Below are 19602 nucleotides of genomic sequence, written 5' to 3' on the forward strand. Positions count from 1 at the left end.
TTCAGTACTTAGATTCATTCAGTGTCCGTCCCCTGTAGATAAACATAGCAAGCATTCAAACACTATCAGTCTCAATGTTCTCATCATAGAAATTAAAAAGCTGGAATGAGACAGTGTTTCCCATGAATCATGTCACAAAACATTTGTTTCAAAGATATTCCACAATACAAGTTCAGTTATGTCCACCCAGCATACATCCTTGTTCAGTTTAGTATATCTCATCAGACTTGTTTCTGCTGTCCTTTGATATAACTTTTAGTAGAGCATTCCCAATGTGATTCTGCCCACATTTTATTAAACGAGTGGCTTCAGGATACTGTATTCCTTATACAGAATCCAACATGGGCTTTTGCCAGGTTGCTAAAAATAATTCCAGATAAAGAAAGATAGAATAATTCAGCTCAAGACTTTCAGTAAGTTGATAGAATTTTTGGAAGCATAATCACTCTCATTTTCTAGTCAGAGAAAGTAGGGAGAGTGGGATTATGAATTCAGCAAAGCACCCGTGTCCAGTGGCAGGCACTCAATGGAAACAGCCACGCCCCTCTTAGCAGAACTTGAGTTAGGTCCAGCATATTTTTGTGAACAAACCAAGTATGAAACTTACAGGCCAAGGTGCTTTTGGAGACAATATAAATAACTCAGGCAGTCCTAAAAAAAATGAAAATTTTCTTTGGTTGTATGATAAAATTACCTACATCAAAATTCAGTAGAAATACTTCCTACTTCATAAAGAAAAGAAGTGTATTTTCCCACTCTGGAAATACATGTTTTCATCTTGAAAAAAACTATAAAAGAAAATTATCTATATTTGGTTTAATATGTAAATACAAAATCATATTTAGTGTTTACTTTTTCTCACAGAAAAGAGGAAAATATCAAAATAGAAACTAATTAAGAGGAAGAAACCAGTTTACAGATTTATTAATTGATAGTTGGTTTAGAGAGTGATCATGTCAATAGTGAAGTCTGTTATTTTAGAAACTGAGAATCAAGTTTTATCTTTCTTTCGTCAGCAATCATGTTAAGTAGTTCAGTTCTCAGTATATCAAACACATTGAAGAATATTTTCTTCCTAAATTTTAACAATGGTCAGAAATCTGTATGATAATGAACTCACAGAAACTCCACATGCGCCCTTGAAGACAGTCTCTCAGTAATTTGCACAGAAAATGCTGACCTGAATCTGGAATTCTTTTCTCAAATCAACAATATTAGCTCTCATTCTTTACCTTCATCCCACTCTCGTTAGAGCAGTGAAAGGTACATACCTCTATCCCCAAATACAAGAGTATTCTGTGAAACCAAGCAAGGCGCTCAGAATTCAGTAAGACTGTTGGACTCATAATAGTGACTCTCTAAAAGAGCTGTGAGGAAATGCATGGTTGTTCCTCACTTTAGTATGAATCACCCACAGTGCCATGAGTGAACCTCTGTCTCCTCAATCTTAGTTTGTATACCAAAATGACATTCTATATCTTCCTAAAGTATCATGAGATACAAATAGATACTACCTGTGACTACATCCAAAGGATAGGGCGGATTGTAGAGGTAGACCTTTTTCTACAATACTGCTGTCCCACATAAAGCCACTGACTTTGGTTAATTATCTCTCTGTGCCTTCGATTTGGATTAGGAGTCATTGTCACTGAAGAAGACGACGATTCTGTTTACTGTAGTGGATCCAATCCTCATTTCCTGAGTACCAACAACGTTAGCCGCTACTTCTCTGAAGGAGAAGAGAAAAATTGATAACATCTGGTGCTTCTATTCAGGAAGATGTCCTTGGATGACACTTTGTCACTTCGTCTATCACCTCAAGACTTTATCTAGGCACTATTTGCTTAAAATCAATGCAGAATCATCTGGAAGGGGGAAGACAGTAAAATGTTTGACTGCAGGGCTGGAGAGCTGGCTCAGTGGTTAAGAGCACTCTCTGCTCTGCCAGAGGTCCTAAATCCAATTCCCAGCACCCCCACAGCTGCTCACAACCATCTACAATCTTATCTGGAGCCCTCTTCTGGCATTCAGGTGTACATGCAAGTGGAGCACTCATGCATTAAATAAGCTTAAAAAAAAAAAAAAAAAAAGATTGCTTTCGAGACTGGGGATGACATTTCTCTTACCAGGGGTAAGTTTAACATATGACCAGCTTAAGCATCTCTTTCCTCTAGTAGAACATCAGGTACATGAGTCACTGCCCTCTCTTCCTAGAGTTTCTGTCTTTTTCCAGGTGCCACTGTGTCACTTCCTCCTAAACATGCTTATACTCTAGAAGTAACTCAAACTCAATTCAAAGGATAACACATAACATGGCTACATATGATCACAAGTCAGAAGCAAAACCACATCAAGAGCCGTGTGCAGGCTGAGATAACAGCACAATGATCAAATATTAGTCTACGAGTTCTAGGCTTCTCCAACATCCCTGTACAAAACTGCTGTTGGACACGCATCATGCAGAATATCCCCTTGAGCTTCTGCAGCACCTTGGCCTATTGGAAGTTAGTGTGACTTTATAGACAATCTGTATAGACCATGCTTCATGTCTACTTATGTGGGAAGAGATGGAGACACTGATATTGACAACCTAATAGCATCATCAATTTGATTTCTGCTGCCTCATTTAAAAGCATCAATAAGAGTTCAATCTGGCTCATCTGTATTGGGTCTTTTGGTAATGGGGTTATGCAGCAATATTGATGCCACACGCAACTACCCTATATTCATATAATCTTCATAATCTCATGGCTTCAATTGGACATCGAGCCTTAATCAGAATACAGCTCCAAGGGAAGTGAAATTTGCATTTAGTAATTTGAGTGGACAGCTGCTAAGGAGTTAACAAAAAGAGATAATTTAGTCTTTCTAACTAAAATTTATTTTTAATATCTTAAAACTTCTAGATGTATCTTGTGTATTTTTGTGGTTGTGCATTCATCTGTGTTCAACGTCCAAAACTTTTGCAAAAGTGAATGACACACTCATCTCTCAGAATGGGAAAATCTGATCTTGAATCCAGAATTTTCAAGCCAAGGACTGAGATACCTTAAGATTTTGAGAGATTTGCCCTTAGGACCTCGAAGAGAGTCAGGACAACTGAAGCACCTACTTCGTTTATAAAACTAAATTAGTTTCTCTGTTTTCTACAGTCTTCAGGATACTCAAAGATAACTTTTACTGGGCCTTCCCTTGTTACATGTCTAAGATATTTTCTTTTTAATTGTGTAAGTGTGTGTGTGTGTGACACACAGCTTCTCATGGAAACTAGAAGAAGTTGTTGGATCTCTAAAAGCTGGAGTTAGAAGCAGTTGTGAGCTGCCTAACCAGAGGGCTAGGAACCCAACTCAGATCCTGTATTACTGAGCCATCTCTCCACCCTCCCGTGTTGTGTCTCAGATGTGACAGAGTCATAATAGATTTCCTATTGGTTAATCTTTAGCAGGCAGAATCCTCAATACAGAGGAGTGTGTCTGTTACAAACTAGGCTTCCAGTCACAACATATTTTGATTGATTCACTAATAGTGAAGGGAGCAAGGGGGAGGAAAAGAAGGAGGGGCATGAGAGAAGAGCTGTCTTTAAACTGGGCAGCATAGAAACTTGACCAAAGAAAGGCTACAAAGCTGAGCGTTCAGTCGCACCAAGGAACAAAGGGTTCTACTGCCTCTGGGTCCAGCTCAGGTTTCCACTCACCTGGGTTTTCTCTGAAAGAATCTATCCACTACTAGAAGTTCACCATACAATAAAATGTCCTCCCAGCCTCTTAGCCACTCAAGAGTTGTTTCTAAAAACACACACTGGTATTTGAAGGTTGACTTAATTACGAATTTTTCAATTCTGTCATTTAAATAAATATCTTAAATATGAGTGCCTCAAGTTCCATCCTTCCTTCAAAATGCCTGAATTTAAAACTTTTCTTTACAAAATATCTGCTTTCCCGTGTTTGTGATTTTCATAAATTAATAGAAAAATGCATCCTGCCCCCTGCTGACCAATTAATAATTCTAAAACTTCAGTTTCAAAACTTCCCTGTGTTCATTGTACTTTCTGAGTTGAGTCCAAATTTCTGTGTAATGTGCCAGGTCCTGATCTGCCTCTTCTGTTGGAATCCCTGCTGTGCACTCTGTAAACCATAGAAGGTGCTGTTCACATTCTAGTGTTGTAAAATTCTGGAGATGGTTTTTCTGGCTTGTGATAATAAAGTATCTAGGGCCATGTAGTCAAAGTTGGAGCGTAGACACACCCTGGACTACAGTGAGTTCTCTCTGTAGTCCACGACTTGTGATGTCCCACTTTCTGGTCCCTTGGTGCCAGGGGTGAGTGTCTGAACACTGGAACTAGCAGCCTGTGTTCAGGCATGAAGTCACCTGCTCTCTGCGGGGCTTGGAGCAAGGACTTACATCCCTAAGCCTCCAATTCTCTGGGAAGAAAATGGGGGTAATAATAGCATATGCCACATGAGATGCGTTTACAGATTAAATAAATAATTCAAATCGCGCTTAGACCAGGCTGACTGCCTGGTAATAAAAGAGATTTCTCTATTGCTTGCTCTGTGCTCTTTGTTTACTGCCCTCTGACAAGGTGTGAGAGTTTGGCTACCTTAGTAAAGGGAGCTCCTTAGCCTTCATTATATTTTCAAAGAGACTCTGATCCACTCCCTACACATACCCAGAAATAAAGTGGTCAGTAAATGCTGCTAAGGAGTCAGCCTGCCTTTGGATCTTCCTACTCCAAACATCAGGAGAGTGTGTGGCACACATCAAGCCCCCACTAAATAGGCATTGATTTTATTTGAAAAACAAAAACAAGAATCAATATCTATAAAAAGAGAGAGAGAGAGAAAGAAAGAAAGGTCAAAAACCTGTTAGGTTTTTTAAACTAAATTAGTCTTAAGTCCTTTGAGAAGGAATTTACTCCATAAATTCTAAAGGTTTATTATTTTAAGGAATAAGTAACTGTCAGAGGGCTGTAAATTCTGTAGAATTTTATCTCCAGATTAAGATGGGATCTGGCTTTTAATTTTATTTTATAAGTTTGATGTCTCCACGTGCTTTAAAGGAGACATCCTACTTTGCTCAAAAAGCCATTCATTGTCTAATTGATTTCACTAATGTTCCCCCAACCCCAGCCTGACACAGCCTGCTGGGACCATTCCTGGGACTTCTCCTAGCTGCTTCCTTCCCTGCCCAGTTAGTGAGCGTCCTCTCTTTTACCTTCTGCCTGCACATGGCAGGGTCTAGTCCTAGAATTTCTTTGCCCTCCCTCTCCGGATAATCCACTCTCTTTTAATATTCCAACGGTGACCCTTGACTGTTCTTTGAATGCTGCCCCAATTCAAAAGGCTTCTGAGCTTTTAAGAGAAGCAGAGATAACATAATTCCAAGGAAGTGGGGGAGGGGAAGGAGGGAGAATGATTGGAAAGATTATCTAAATCTCTTCTCTGGGCTCTCAGGAGTACATGAGCTGGTGGTTTGGGTTTTACGGGTTCTCCCACCTTGCAGGCTATCTTTATTAACCACTGTTAAAATTACTTTGCGGATTTCCCCCCAATCAAACTACACACAGACTTATTTAAGTATTTCTTTTAACCTCTAACCTTTGAAATGGAGGGGCTGCTTAAAAAACAAGGCCTGCTTAAGACAAAAACTGATGAAATTCAACAGATATCACTCTATACAAGGTGTTCCGAAGACTGCTACGAAAGGAATGTTCAAGAAAGGTCTGCTACCACCACAAATTTTGCTGGCTGGTGAACACCAGGAAGGAAAAAGGAGATGTACTCATTCCTTCTGATGGCCTCAGAGTACTTGCTGTCCCTGTTAAGAGTTTCTGGCTGTTCTGTTTGTTGCTAACGTGACACACTCTATCTGAGTGGCTGACCTGCAGCGCATGCACTGGCACACTGCCCTACTGCAAGGAAATGGTTAAACATCCATCATCAAGATTGTGAATGACCATGTTGCTCCACCCAAAAAATCTTAGGCTTCTCTAGACTTACGTCTTGGTTTTACTGAGATCATCAGCCACTGATGATAGGGGATCTCCCACTTGGAGAAGCATATGAACTCAGGTTTTCATCCAGCAGTCAAAAGCTCTCAGGATGATGGGGCAGATGAAGTATCTCAGTGACTATGTTGTATCCAGAATTCAAGAGTTGTTGACTGAATACCCTCAAGCATTGCCATATCACAGGCTAGCTAAGGTACTGATGAATGGAAAACAGACACATTATAGTCTATTAGGAAGTCACCCTCATAAAAGCATTAAAAATTAGATGTTTTTATAAGGTCTTTATAAACAATCAGTGTTTTAGTTGGGTTTAGAAGCCTCTATTTATATGATTCCTGCCTCTTGACCCCTAATTTGCTTGGATGATGTTTCAGTGATTGAACAAAAACAAGTTTAATTCACAGAAAGCTGAATTTGTCCCAAAACTGAGCATATAAGTGCAGTCTCTGACAATGACATACCTGTGCCCCACATTAGTGTCTGGGTAGTCAAAGGCAAATCCGTACTTGAAATCCAGCCTGGAGTACAGCCCTGCTTCATTATGCTCCCCCTAGCTTCTGAACTGGGTTCTTCCCACCCTCAACATACACATGCACTGTGCCTATAATGTTTTCTATTTGCTGTATGGAAAAAAATGAGAAGTGGAATATCATTTCTCCTACTTTATCACCCACTCCTACTACAAGGGACTGCACCCCAGCTTCCTCTGGACCCACACTTGCTTTCTGGGAGGAACAAAGCTGTCTAGAAGGCTTGCTCTGTATTTTTGTACCTGTGGCTAACATTTGCTCATTATGTCAAGCAAAACTAATCATACCTGCATAGTACCTTTCAACAAATTAGCAAAAACAAATTTTTTATTAAAAATAAATGATAAAATAAAGTCAAATTAGCTTCAGACAAACAAAGAGATGAATTTCCAAGTTGTTTTTTTTTTTTTATATCTAGCCAATTACAATGGGGTTTAAAACATTGAAGATGTTTCTAAAAATCCAATGGAAAACTGTTTAATCTGTGTTGTAAGGGGATTATGGAATTTATTTTCCTTATTTAACTTTGATACTGGTGGTGTGTTAATGCTCGTTTTTAAAAATATCTATGAATACTGGGTACCAGTCCCTTTTGCATATGACAGAAGTATATCACTACACAAGACATAGAGTTCAATGCTCTTTGCTGCTAAAAGTATACTAATGAGGACCAATAAAAGCCAAGTAAATAATCAAAGAAATATCACAGTTATGGGTGATAATGATAGCTATGAACAAAAGAAAAGCTGTGCTGGGAAAGGTCCAGGAACAAATCCTACGATATTAAGTCTTTGTATAAAATGCTAGTCTTTGGATTTAACCTCTTAAATAAGCTCTAGGTTTCTTAAAATATCTGGTACAGTGTAAATGCTATGCAAATAGTTATACTGTATTGTTTAATGAATGAAGACAATGGAAAATGTATAAATTTTTCAAATCTCTCTAATATTTTTACATTTATTTACTAAATGTGTGTGTGTGTGTGTGTGTGTGTACAAGCATGCTCACATATAGATCCCAAAGAACAATTTATGAGAGTTGGTTCTTTCCTTCCACCATGTAGGAACCAGAGATTGTGAGATTTGGGAATAACCTCCTCATCAGCCTTAGCAGCAAGCATTTTAAACCCTGAGCCATCTTGCTAGCCCTTTAGACACATTCAAACATTGAACTACATTTAGTTGCACAAGCCATGGATATGGATGTCCAACTGTATCTAGTGACTAGAATTGTCTCACAGGAAGGAGGCCTTGAACACACACCACAGAGACTGGGAGAATGGCCATGTGGATGTCATAGAAAGAAAGATTGTGTCTTATGAAAGTTTGGGTACTCTCTAGGAACCAAAAATTGGCAGTGGTCAATGGTAAGCTCACATGGGGCCTCTGGGCCAAGGGGAGGACTTAGGATGTAACCAAGCCTGACAGAGTCCTTTGTCCTTCACAGTGACTGTGACATGTGAGTCATGTCAGGTTCAAACTCCCCTTTCCTAAGTCTGTTTTGGAGGAAGGTAAAAGAGTAATGGAAATGCATGGTAATTGGGCACTAAATAAAATGTAATTGAAAATGCAAAACTTCAATGAGGACTATTGAACAGCATCACATCATTATTCTTATGAAACCATGAAAAAATTCATGAAAAATCAAATTTAAACCCCATTTAAAAATGTTTTACCACTATATCAACACATTTAATTTAATTTCTCTTATGAAATCAATCAAATGAGCCATTTCTCCATTTATCTGTCTTCCTGGAACTTGTATTGGCTACCTCTTTGCCCTTAGGGTTTGACTAAATTATTGGTGAACAAAGGAAAAGCGATAAAGACTCCAATATTTCTGAAGTCCAGCCTTGTTAACAGTGGAAGAACTCTCCGGTCATCTGTAAAAATTGAAGATATCAGAAGATAGAAAGATCTCCCATGCTCATGGATTGGTAGGATTAACACTGTAAAAATGGCCATCTTAACAAAGCAATCAATACAATCCCCATAAAATATCCTATAAAATTCTTTACAGACCTTGAAAGATCAATACTCATCTTCACATGGAAAAAACTGAATAATTTTAAAAATCATATACAATAAAAGAAATTTCAGAAGTATCACCATCCTTGATTTCAAACTGTACTTTAAAGCTATAGTAATAAACACACATATATTACATAAAAATAGCAGGTTGATTAATGGAATTGAATCAAAGACTCAGATATAAATCCACATACCAATGGCACTAATTTTTGATAAAGAATGTAGAAATATCATGGAAAAAATAAAGCATCTTCAACAAATCATGCTGGTCTATTTGGATGTTGGCATGTAGAAAAATCCAAATAGGTCCATATCTGTCATCCTACACAAAACTCAAGTCCAAGTGGATCAAAGACCTCTAAATACAATCAGATACACTGAAGCTTATAGAAGAGCCTTGAACACATTGGCACAGTAGACAACCTCCTGAACAGAACACCAATAGTACAGGCATTAAGATCAGCAATTAATAAATGGGGCCTCACAAAACTGAATGGCTTCTGTAAGGCGAAGGACACTGTTATCAGGACAAAAAAAAAAAAAGCATCATATAGAATGGGAAAAGATCTTTACAAACCCTACATCTGAAAGAGGCATGATGTCCAAAATACATAAAAGAACTCAAGAAAGTAGGCCTCATCCAAACAAATGATCTACTTAAAAGGGGCATACATATTCTTAACCGAGGAATATTATCAGATGACCAAGAAACAAAGAAAAGTTTAACATTGCTAGGCAACAGGGAAATGCAAATCAAAATGATCTTTAAATTCCATCTTACACCTGTCATAAAGGCTAAGATAAAAAAGAAACTCAAGTGACAGTTCATGCTGGTGACGATGTGGAGCCAAAGTAACACTTCTCTATTGCTGGTGGAAGCGCAAACTTATACATCTACTTTGGAAATCAATACGGCAATTTCTCACAAAATCAGGACTCGATCTACCCCAAGACCAGTCATACCACCCCTGGGCAAATATCCAAAGGATATTCCATCCTACCACAAAGACACTTGTTCAAGTATGTTCATGGTACCTTTATTTACAATAACTAGAAACCGGAAACAGATGCCCCTTAACAGAAAAATGGTTTAAAATGATGCAGTATGTTTACAGAATGCAGTGTTACTTGGGTGCTAAAAATAGTATCATGAAATTTGTAGGCAAATGGATGGAACTAGAAAAGATGAATGAGATAACCCAGACTCAGAAAGACAAACATGGTATGTACTCATTTATAATTGGACATTAGCTGTTAATTAAAGGATAATTCTTCTACAATCCACAGACCCAGAAAGGCTAAGTGACGAAGAGGGCTCTAATGGGGATGCATGGAACTCCCTGGGAAGAGGAAATAGAATAGATTCTGTGGGTAGACTGGGGACAGGTAAGGATGGGAGCTGGAGGGATGTGGAGGATGGGGTGATGAAGGGTGAGAATACTGAGGGAGACATGAGATTTTGAGAGAAAGTGGAGTGTGAGTGGTGTGGAAACCTAGTCCAGTAGAACTCTCAGAAGAGTCGGTAGAAATTCTTCAAGAGTAACCCTAGCAAGGACTCCTAGTAATATAGAATTCAGAGGTTGAACCAGTCATCCTCTGTAACCAAGCAAGGCTTTTAGAGGTAGGACTAGGACACTTATCCAGTCAAAAAATCCTTTAGCCTATAATCTATCCAGTCTACCAGATATACTGGGGCAATGGAGGCTCAGAACTTGTAGCAGTGGTCAATAAATGACAGGTCTAACGTGAGACCCACACCACAAGAGGGAGCCCGTGTCCAACATTGCTCAGGTGACCAGGAATGGAGACCTATGGTAGAAAAAAATAAATCAATAACCAGATGCTAGAAAGAACCCAGATGCCCCTCAACAGAGGAATGGATACAGAAAATGTGGTACATTTACACAATGGAGTACTACTCAGCCATTAAAAACAAAGTTCTTTCAAAACTGCCATATTTCATCTTCAACTCTTGATATGAGCTTTAAATTTTAAAGATTATAGAACATGTAAAAGTTTCTGAAAATAACATATATATACACATACAAAACACTGTCACATATATTATGAATATATTCATTATTTTTAAAAATGTTTTTAGAATCAGATTGTATTTTTTTCAGTCAGTATACTGTTTTTACTTTTTTAACAATTGTTACATGTAAATATAATTGTATCTGTGTTTGAGATAGGGTTTCCTGATGCCACTCAGGCTGGCCAAACTTGGCAGTACTCCTTCAATGTCTTGAGTGTTTGACGTACAATCATATACCATCATGCATAGCTGGTACTTGTTTTTACAATTCAGTTTCTCATTCAGTGAATATTTATTAACTGTCTATTGTGCTCTTAGCTAGATCTGTGAGTGATAAAGGTAAGCTATCTAGGAGAAACTATATTTACCTTTATGCACATCATCTATGCTTTCAAAAGTATACAGTATCAAAAACTGATTCCAAGCAGTTGCAAATCACTCTGAAGCATGTAGCATGATTTATTTCACTCTTTAAACTACAGGTAGGACAGAGGTCTTAGAAACAAGATATTCATGCATTAGGTGATTTTCTACTGAGGTGCAGGAAAAAAATTAGAGTTTATACTCATTTCAATATTTCAAATTTGTGTTGTATGTTTTAGTGGCAAAATGTATAGCATAAAAACCATAAATGTGTAAATATGTATGTTAGGAATATTTTGTAAAATTATTTTCATCAATAAAGTTATGTTATCAGAAACTATAAAGTCTCTTGATTTAAAATATATCTAATTATTCATACAAAAATAAAATCTTGACAGCTTAAAATATATTCCTGGGAGAAACACTGCAGGTTGAAAGAGTGTGGACCATTGCCAAAGCCTTCAAGATCAAGCTGTGGAAAATTTATGCTCCCAGTTCACAAGAAAGCTTCTCTTTTGTATTATATGTTTAATATTTTTCTAATTTATTAGTTGGAATGTGGCATTTTATTAATGTTTTAATTTGCATCTCATTAGCAAGGTTAAAAATTTCAAGTTTATTGGCTAGTGAACTTCTTCTTTATGAATTACTCATGTCCTGTATATCTGTCTGTTGGGGAATCTCAGGGTTTTTCTCCTGAAACATGGTACAGCTGTATGGAAGCAGTAATTGTCTGAAGTTATAATTGACACAGTGTTTTAAACACAGAAGTATGATATATATATATATATTCATACACACATATATATATACACATATACATCACGTAGATATATAATATACATATATTTAATGTGTAGTATGTTACAAACATATTTAATATGAATATGTTATATACATAAACATATATTTTGTATATATATATGAGTTTGTTTCTAAATTTTTCATTAATCAAGAGTGTGATTTTTGCCGGGCGTGGTGGCGCACGCCTTTAATCCCAGCACTCGGGAGGCAGAGGCAGGCGGATTTCTGAGTTCGAGGCCAGCCTGGTCTACAAAGTGAGTGCCAGGACAGCCAGGGCTACACCGAGAAACCCTGTCTCGAAAAAACCAAAAAAAAAAAAAAAAAAAAAAAAAAAAAAAAAAAAAAGAGTGTGATTTTTTTTCTCATTTCATTGATGCTAAAATTGAGAATATTAGAGGGGAATAGAATACAACTTGGCAGATTTTTCTGAATTTAAGTTGGGTGCACCCCCAACTTTTCTTCTTACCATTTGGTTTTTACTAATGATGGTTCTTTAAAATGTTTAAAACTTTTTATTCAGCCATATTTGTCTTTCATGTCTTATTCTATTGCTTTTATAATTAAAAACCACCCTATCACAGAAAAGATATATGTACCATTTTTATTTTGTATTATTTTTGTTAACATTTTATTTTTCTGAAAATTTTCTAGGTGTATGACATTAATTGAAAATCTGTTTCTCAAACAGTAGAATTTTAGAACATAATTAATGGGGTAATTTATTGGCATATCATAATTTCATTTGACAAATCAGAATCTAAAGACTTTCAAGCTTGTATTAAAATATTGGGTGTGTGCATGTGTGTATGTGTGTGTGTTTGTGTGTGTGTGTGTGTGTGTGTGTACGTACTTATCTGTACTAAGAGATTTTTTTCCCTTTGGGGAGCTTTAAAAATAATTTCATAAATTTACCTTGGAATTTAAGTCATTCATATTTCATGTAAGTTCACCTATTTTATAAAGACTTTCAAGTACATTTGAATAATTTTATTTGTAGTGTTACTTTTTCATTTTAATCTCTTTCACCTATTCTGTCACTCCTCCTGTCTGACAAATGCTCTGCGGTTTTTGGTCCCTGCAGTTCGTTTAGAGAGGAACAATTCTGGGCCAGAGTTTTTGACTGTGGGATGGCAACCCCATCCCTCCATTTGATGCCGTCTTTATATTGGAGGTGGGCTCTACAAGTTCCCTCTCCCCACTGTAGGGCATTTCATCTAAGATCCCTCCCTTTGAGTCCTGAGAGTCTCTCACCTTACAGGTCTCTGGCACATTCTATAGGGTCCCCCCACCTCCTATGTTGCCTGTTTCCATTCTTACTTATGGCTCTCGGGGCTTCAGTCCTGTCCCCCACCCCAAATACTTTATAGTGTTCCCCTTTCACCCTCCCTATCCCTTCTCCCACCCAGGTCCCGTTTTTCCTTCTGCGCCCTTCCTCCCCCCATGATTGCTTTCTTCTCCCTCCCAAATGGGATTGAGGCATCCTCAATTGGGCCCTCTTCAGCTTGCTAGCCATCTTGAGTTCTGTGGATTGTATCATGAGTATTCTATACTTTTTTGGCTAATATCTACTTACTAGTGAGTACAAACCATGCCCTTTAGGGTCTGAGTTACTTCACTCAAGATTTCTTTTAATTCAGTGAAAGATTGTAGTTAACATATTTCATGAAAGTTTAAACCATTTATGTTTAGTATCATAGTCAGTACTTTTATCTTATTTTGTTCACTAGAGTTTATTCTGTTTTGTATGTTTGTTTGTTTTTTACTTTATTATTGTTTTTGGACTTATTTTAATTTTTAATTTCAATTATCATTCATTTGTTATTTCTTTTGATCTTTTTTGCCTCCTATGTGCCTTTTTCAGTGTGGTCTTTGTCAGAAGTTGGAAAGTTTTACATTTTTCTTAAGTTCTTTAATTAGTAAAAATTAAAATATGTATGTATCTTCACATGACTTTTAGTTTTTAATCACTGTATGAAGAATATAATGAAATCATTTAAATATTTCTCTTTACAATATTTGATGAATCTAAGTCAAGGACACACACACACATAATCCCAAAACACAGGAGGCATGATGACCAAGAATTTGAGGCTAGCCTGGGCATATACTGAGATTATGTCTCCTAGAACTGAAACTCGTTTACAACGCTTTTTATAACATGAAACTAGAAATACATACACTCTAGTCTAAGCCTTGAATTTAGAAGTGCATTTAGAACTCACTACTGCTGAAAAGACTTTGTACTCTGAAGCCCTCTTTGAGTGTAATTCTGTACCTGCATCTGATTCTTCAACTCCATTCGAGATCATTGCTCAGCCTCTCTGTTTAACTCACTTCAAATCCAGCGACAGTGCACCATGTCCACGGCACCTTCTATTTTTACCATTTTAGTCTTCATTCATCTTAACTTTATAGTAATTTTTAAAGATCACGTGACAGTGACATGCTGCCCAAGTCCTTGTTAATCTGATGATACATTTTTGTTCCCTTCATGCATTAAAGATGTCCTAGCTGACTAAATTTTTTCCTAGTGCAGCTTGTGGCTCCAATTCTTTAGAGACCACTTAAATGTCTTAGTAAATTTGTTTTTCAATGAAGATATTTGGAACCTAACCAGATTGATGCTCCTTCCAAGTAACATTTCTTTGTTTCCAGTAGTATGCTTATATTATTATTCTCTTTCTCTTTGTTATTAAAAAGAAGTCCAAGGTATCTCTAGGGTGGGCTTCATCATTGATTTTCTTGGAATGGAGAACCTCCTCAGTCTTCGCTGCTCAGGGATGCTCCTAGACTTAATCCTTACCTTATTTTAAATTCTTTTCATATCACCTTCAAAAGCCTAGATTGCTGCCCATTTTTCTTCATCGAATTTATCAGTCTTCATTTAAGCTCCTCTGGCCTAGTCACTACCTTCTTAAACACTGATAACAGCTTATATTTTGATCCTCTAATGTTAATTTTTCTCATTTTTGACTTATCGCTAAAATGCTTTCCTATTTCAGGGACTTCTGCTTTGCATGCCGCCCTGCTGTCTTCCCCCTTGGCAGTTTTTTTTTTTTTTTTATGATAATGATTTCTGATCTTATGGTAGGAAGGCTATTAGCTAAGTCTGCCAATGAATTTTTTAAAGCCTTTCTCTGTGTCTTAGCACACACTTTATTTACAGGTTTTCTGTTTTGTTGAGTTTATAACTATAAGTTTATATCTTTATAAGGGTCTAAAATTGTGACATTTTTATTTTTAATCTATCCACCAGAAGAAAGTTATCCACATTATGATTTACTAAGCTCAGAGGAATTTTGGCCTATTTTTCAGAAGCACATTTAAGTGCATCACCAAGTGTTTCTCAGATTTACCATTAATGCAGTGTGGTACATTCTTGGCCCCATTTGCAGAGTCTTTTTCCCCCTTTGTATTTACTGTCATTGTTTGAAGGACCATGTCATGCTAAAATCTTCCTCCCTAACTTTTGTTTTATTTTGTTTGTTTGTTTGTTTGTTTGTAGGACTGGGATGCTGGAGAAGATCTCATTGTGATCCCAGACTGGCCTGGATTCATTGTGCATACTAGATTGTCTTGATCTCAGTAACATCCCTTTACCTCTGTCTCTCTTGCCTGGATTGCCACAGGTGTGTCTCACCACGTTCAGTTGTGTACTATAGTGATATTAGTACAATATTAATTCCTCTTTTCCTGATCTACCTGTTTTACTCTGAAACTGTACCTGACAAAGAATGCTAACAAATATGTGGGATGCTAATGCAGTGGCCCAAACTCATGGTAACATCTATGAGTCAGGATAGAGTGGGTACCTGCTACCTTCTACTTAAGTTGTTAGTGTTCACAATACCAAAATAGTGTGACTGTGTATAAAAGTATCAAGTAGTAAACTTATGTTCATGATGACTCAAAAACATTTTACTCCATGAAAAGCATATGTAATGTAGCTTGTCCATCAAGCTCACTCACTCAACAATTCTTCTCAAAGCAAAATTCTTTTGTCAGTCACTGAGATCCCAAGATCCTTGAAGGAACCTGCAGGATCAAATACTTTTTCTGCAGAATACTAGTGTTATCATCCTAAGTCTTTCATAATTACACTGTCTGTGTTGACATTTACACTCATGATCCAAATGCAACTGTGGATGAAATTGCTACTGTCTTAGTACAAATCATTACAATGACATCAAATGACAGCCATACATAGTACCCTTGGAGTCACAGTGAAATTTAACAAAACTAAGCAGCCAGTGTTAGTTTAAAAGACCTTAGTGGAGTGCTACAAGTATTAATTGTACTAAACTGAATCCTTGAGTACATTTTTTGAAATGTTCTGTGCTGTGAACTGGGACGTAGGAAAATAAAGAACCTTGGCTGCATGCCAAAGTAGAAAGATTGTCTTAGGAAAAGTACTTTTGTGATTGTTGAAGCTGTGAACTTGAAAAGGAAAAGAACCCTGACACACTGTAGTCTCTGGTTTTTCATCCTTGTCAGGCACACACAGTATAGGAAATGAATGAAGTGAGCCTGTCACTGCAGAGGAAACAGCTGAAAGACTTTGTGGTTAATAATAACATTCCTGCGCGTTCAGAAAAAGAAAACAGAACATTAGGCCATGTTACCATCACCAAAAGCTTGATAATTTCCATCCCTATAGCCTTTTTCATGTTAAGGTAGTGCTGAAATACCTAGTATGATTTTGATATTATATAATGGGTCAGCATTGGAAAGATAAGTCCAGATCATTGGTGTCTCCTGTTACATAATTATGTATCAACAAAAGAACCATCCAGAATGCAGAGCGTGGGAAGGCATAATAACTCAGTGAGCTCATGAGCTTATTACTGTGCATTTTGATTCCACATTGCAACCAAGCTTTACAAAACTATTGCTATTCACATTATACCAAGTTTTGCTGTGGCATTAAATAATAACCACAATTGTCCTAAAACACTATGAAAATAGTACTTTCTAACACAACTACCTATCTACTTAGCTCTTAATTTCTTCATAAAACTTAAGTAAAAATATCACAACAGAATAAATGAACTGGTAGATTTAAGACTCCAGCTATCTTTTAACTTGTCAAAATCCAGAATATTATCACTCTTCTAAGGTACTCTATTTGAAAAAATACAGTTTTGACTAGAAAAGTTATTAGTATACAATGAATTTATCACTACTTTAAAAGTCATTAAAATATGTCAAAATTAACTTCCTTGGTTTGTTAAGCCTGCTTTATCAATATAAAGATATTGATATTATTCAGGGGCTGGAGAAATGGCTCAGCGGTTAAGAGCACTGACTGCTCCTCCACAGATCCTGAATTCAATTCCCAGCAAACACATGCTATCTGTACTGGAATTGATGCCCACTTCTGGTACTCATATACCAGATAAAATAAATAAATCTTAAAATAAATAAAAGATATTATTCACATAAGTAAAAATTCTTTGCAGCTTTCAGTATTTTTGAGAATCTAGTGTGCAACCAGGGAGATGGTCCAATGAGTACAGTACGTGTGAGCACAGGGATCCAGCTCTAGAATCCAAGTTACAAAGAGGGCTGATCATAGGAGTGGGAACGTCTCATTCCAGTGCAGAGACAGGTAGATGCCTTAGGGTTGCTGGCCAATCAGTATAGCCTCCCTGGTGAGTTCCAGACTAGAGAGAGATCCTGTCTCAAAGAAAAGGCAGACGGCACCGGCACCGAGGGAAAAGTAACTGAAATTGTCCTTTGGCCTGGATTCTGTGTGCGTGAACCTGAGTGCTCAAACACAAACACTGATGAAAGGGAAGAATGAAGGAAAGAAAGGAGGGGTGAATGGAGGGAGGAAAAGGGGAAAGAGGAAGGAAGGAGCAGTAGGGAGGCAGTGTGGTTCTAAGATTAAAAATCTTTGAGAACTACTGATTTACAGTGGGCATTTTATTTATTTATTCATTTATCTGTTTAATTATTTATTCTAAAGAAAACAGGAAGGAAAATGACAACACTCTGCTTCTTATATCAAATTGCAGCATATTGGTGAATAAAGAATCAGATGTTTTGTTCAATCTTCATTTATTTTGAGTTAGTGAAAAGCTATCTCAGATTTCGGAAATAAATAATAAATACTATTCATCATACCTAGGTATTTTGCAAATTTTCATAGTTTGGGCTCCCTAATTATCATAATGGAATTTTACAAAATATTTTTGACATAATTTACATGTAGTAAAATTCAACATCTTAGCATATACTCTACGATACACAGTTTTCAGTTGGCTTACAAATTATGCAACAGTCACCCCCAGTGTATGATTCAACACTTCAAAGAGAAACCCTTCAGCTAAGAGTTCCTTATCTTCACTGAGAGGTAAGAAGCACTAATATTTCCTTATCTGTAGACTCTAACCGGACACTCTATACAAATGGACTCACGCAGAGTGTGGCTTCTATTTATGGCTTCCTTAGCTTAACAAAAAAGTTTCTCTAGCCATTAACCAATCAATAGTGAGTTAAGTTATTTCCTTTTTAGCCATTATAAATATTGTTGATGATCATTCATATAGAGGTTTTATGTTTTCACTTTTCTAAGAACAAATTCAACTGGATAACTTCTTGGCCACTGGAAAGTATTCATTTGCTGTTTTCCTTTCCTGTGTTAAAGCCTTGCATGCTAAATGTTCAGTTATGAAGCTATGCCCCTAATCTTCTGTTAGTTCATTTGGAGGTAGAGTCTCACAAAGCTGCTCACACTGACCTTCAGTTTGAGAGCTTCCTGCCTAAGTTCCCAGAAGAGCTGGAATTTCAATCCCATACCATACCACAAGACCTCTCTAGCTTCTTATGCTTAAACTGTTTCCCACTGTATCGACTGTGCTTTCAATGGGGGATCCATTTCCAAATTAGAAATCTCATTTATTTCTAAGTGTATATAAATTTTCCTCTTTTTGAAGCTTCCAGTAATATCCATGAGAAGGTGACCCACTGATTGGCAGACATTATGAAAATAGTCATGTTCTTTCATTGGCTTCATATTATTTTATTACCTTACTAGAAAAAGAAATGATGCATAAAAACAACCTAAATTTTTAAAATATACTGACCAGGCAGTGGTGATACATATCTTCAGTTCCAGTACTCTGGAGGCAGAGGTGGGTGGAGCTCTGTGAGTCAGAGGATAACCTAGTCTACAAAACGAGTTCTAGTATAGCCAAGGCTATACACAAAGAAACCCTGTCTCAAAAAACAAAACAAATAAACAAAACAAAAATGAAGTACTGTAACACCTTCTTCCAAATGGGGGGCTAGTTTTTACATTTTTATTTTTCTAAGTCTTTGACGTTATTTCTTATTTGCCAGGAAAAAATGAATAATTAAATTTCATAAAATTCAGATTGTATTTATAAAATAAAATTTTAAACATAAAATGAAGATTGCAGATGTTGAAATCATTAGTTGTGGATATTTAATAAATCTTGTCGGGTGAAAGTTAACAACAATTCATATTTTGTAGACATCCTGTTCATTATTTGAATTATATATAATTTTAATGAACTATTACAACATGAAACGGATATGCAGCACCATATTAACACATCTAACCATACAAAGAATAATTAATTCTTCTAATACTTCGTAAATAATAGAGTCACGTCATCTGGTACCTGCGGTTCTACATTTGTGTGACAACAGTTTCACTCATCTCTAATTTCTGATATAAAAAGCTAAAGAACTTAAAAATGACAAACAAGGGGCCTAGCAAACACAGGAGTGGATGCTCACAGTCAGCTATTGGATGTATCACAGGGCTCCCAATGGAGAAGCTAGAGAAAGTACCCAAGGAGC

This window comes from Mus caroli, chromosome 13 (genome assembly GCF_900094665.2).
Source record: "Mus caroli chromosome 13, CAROLI_EIJ_v1.1, whole genome shotgun sequence".
Lineage (NCBI taxonomy): Eukaryota > Metazoa > Chordata > Mammalia > Rodentia > Muridae > Mus > Mus caroli.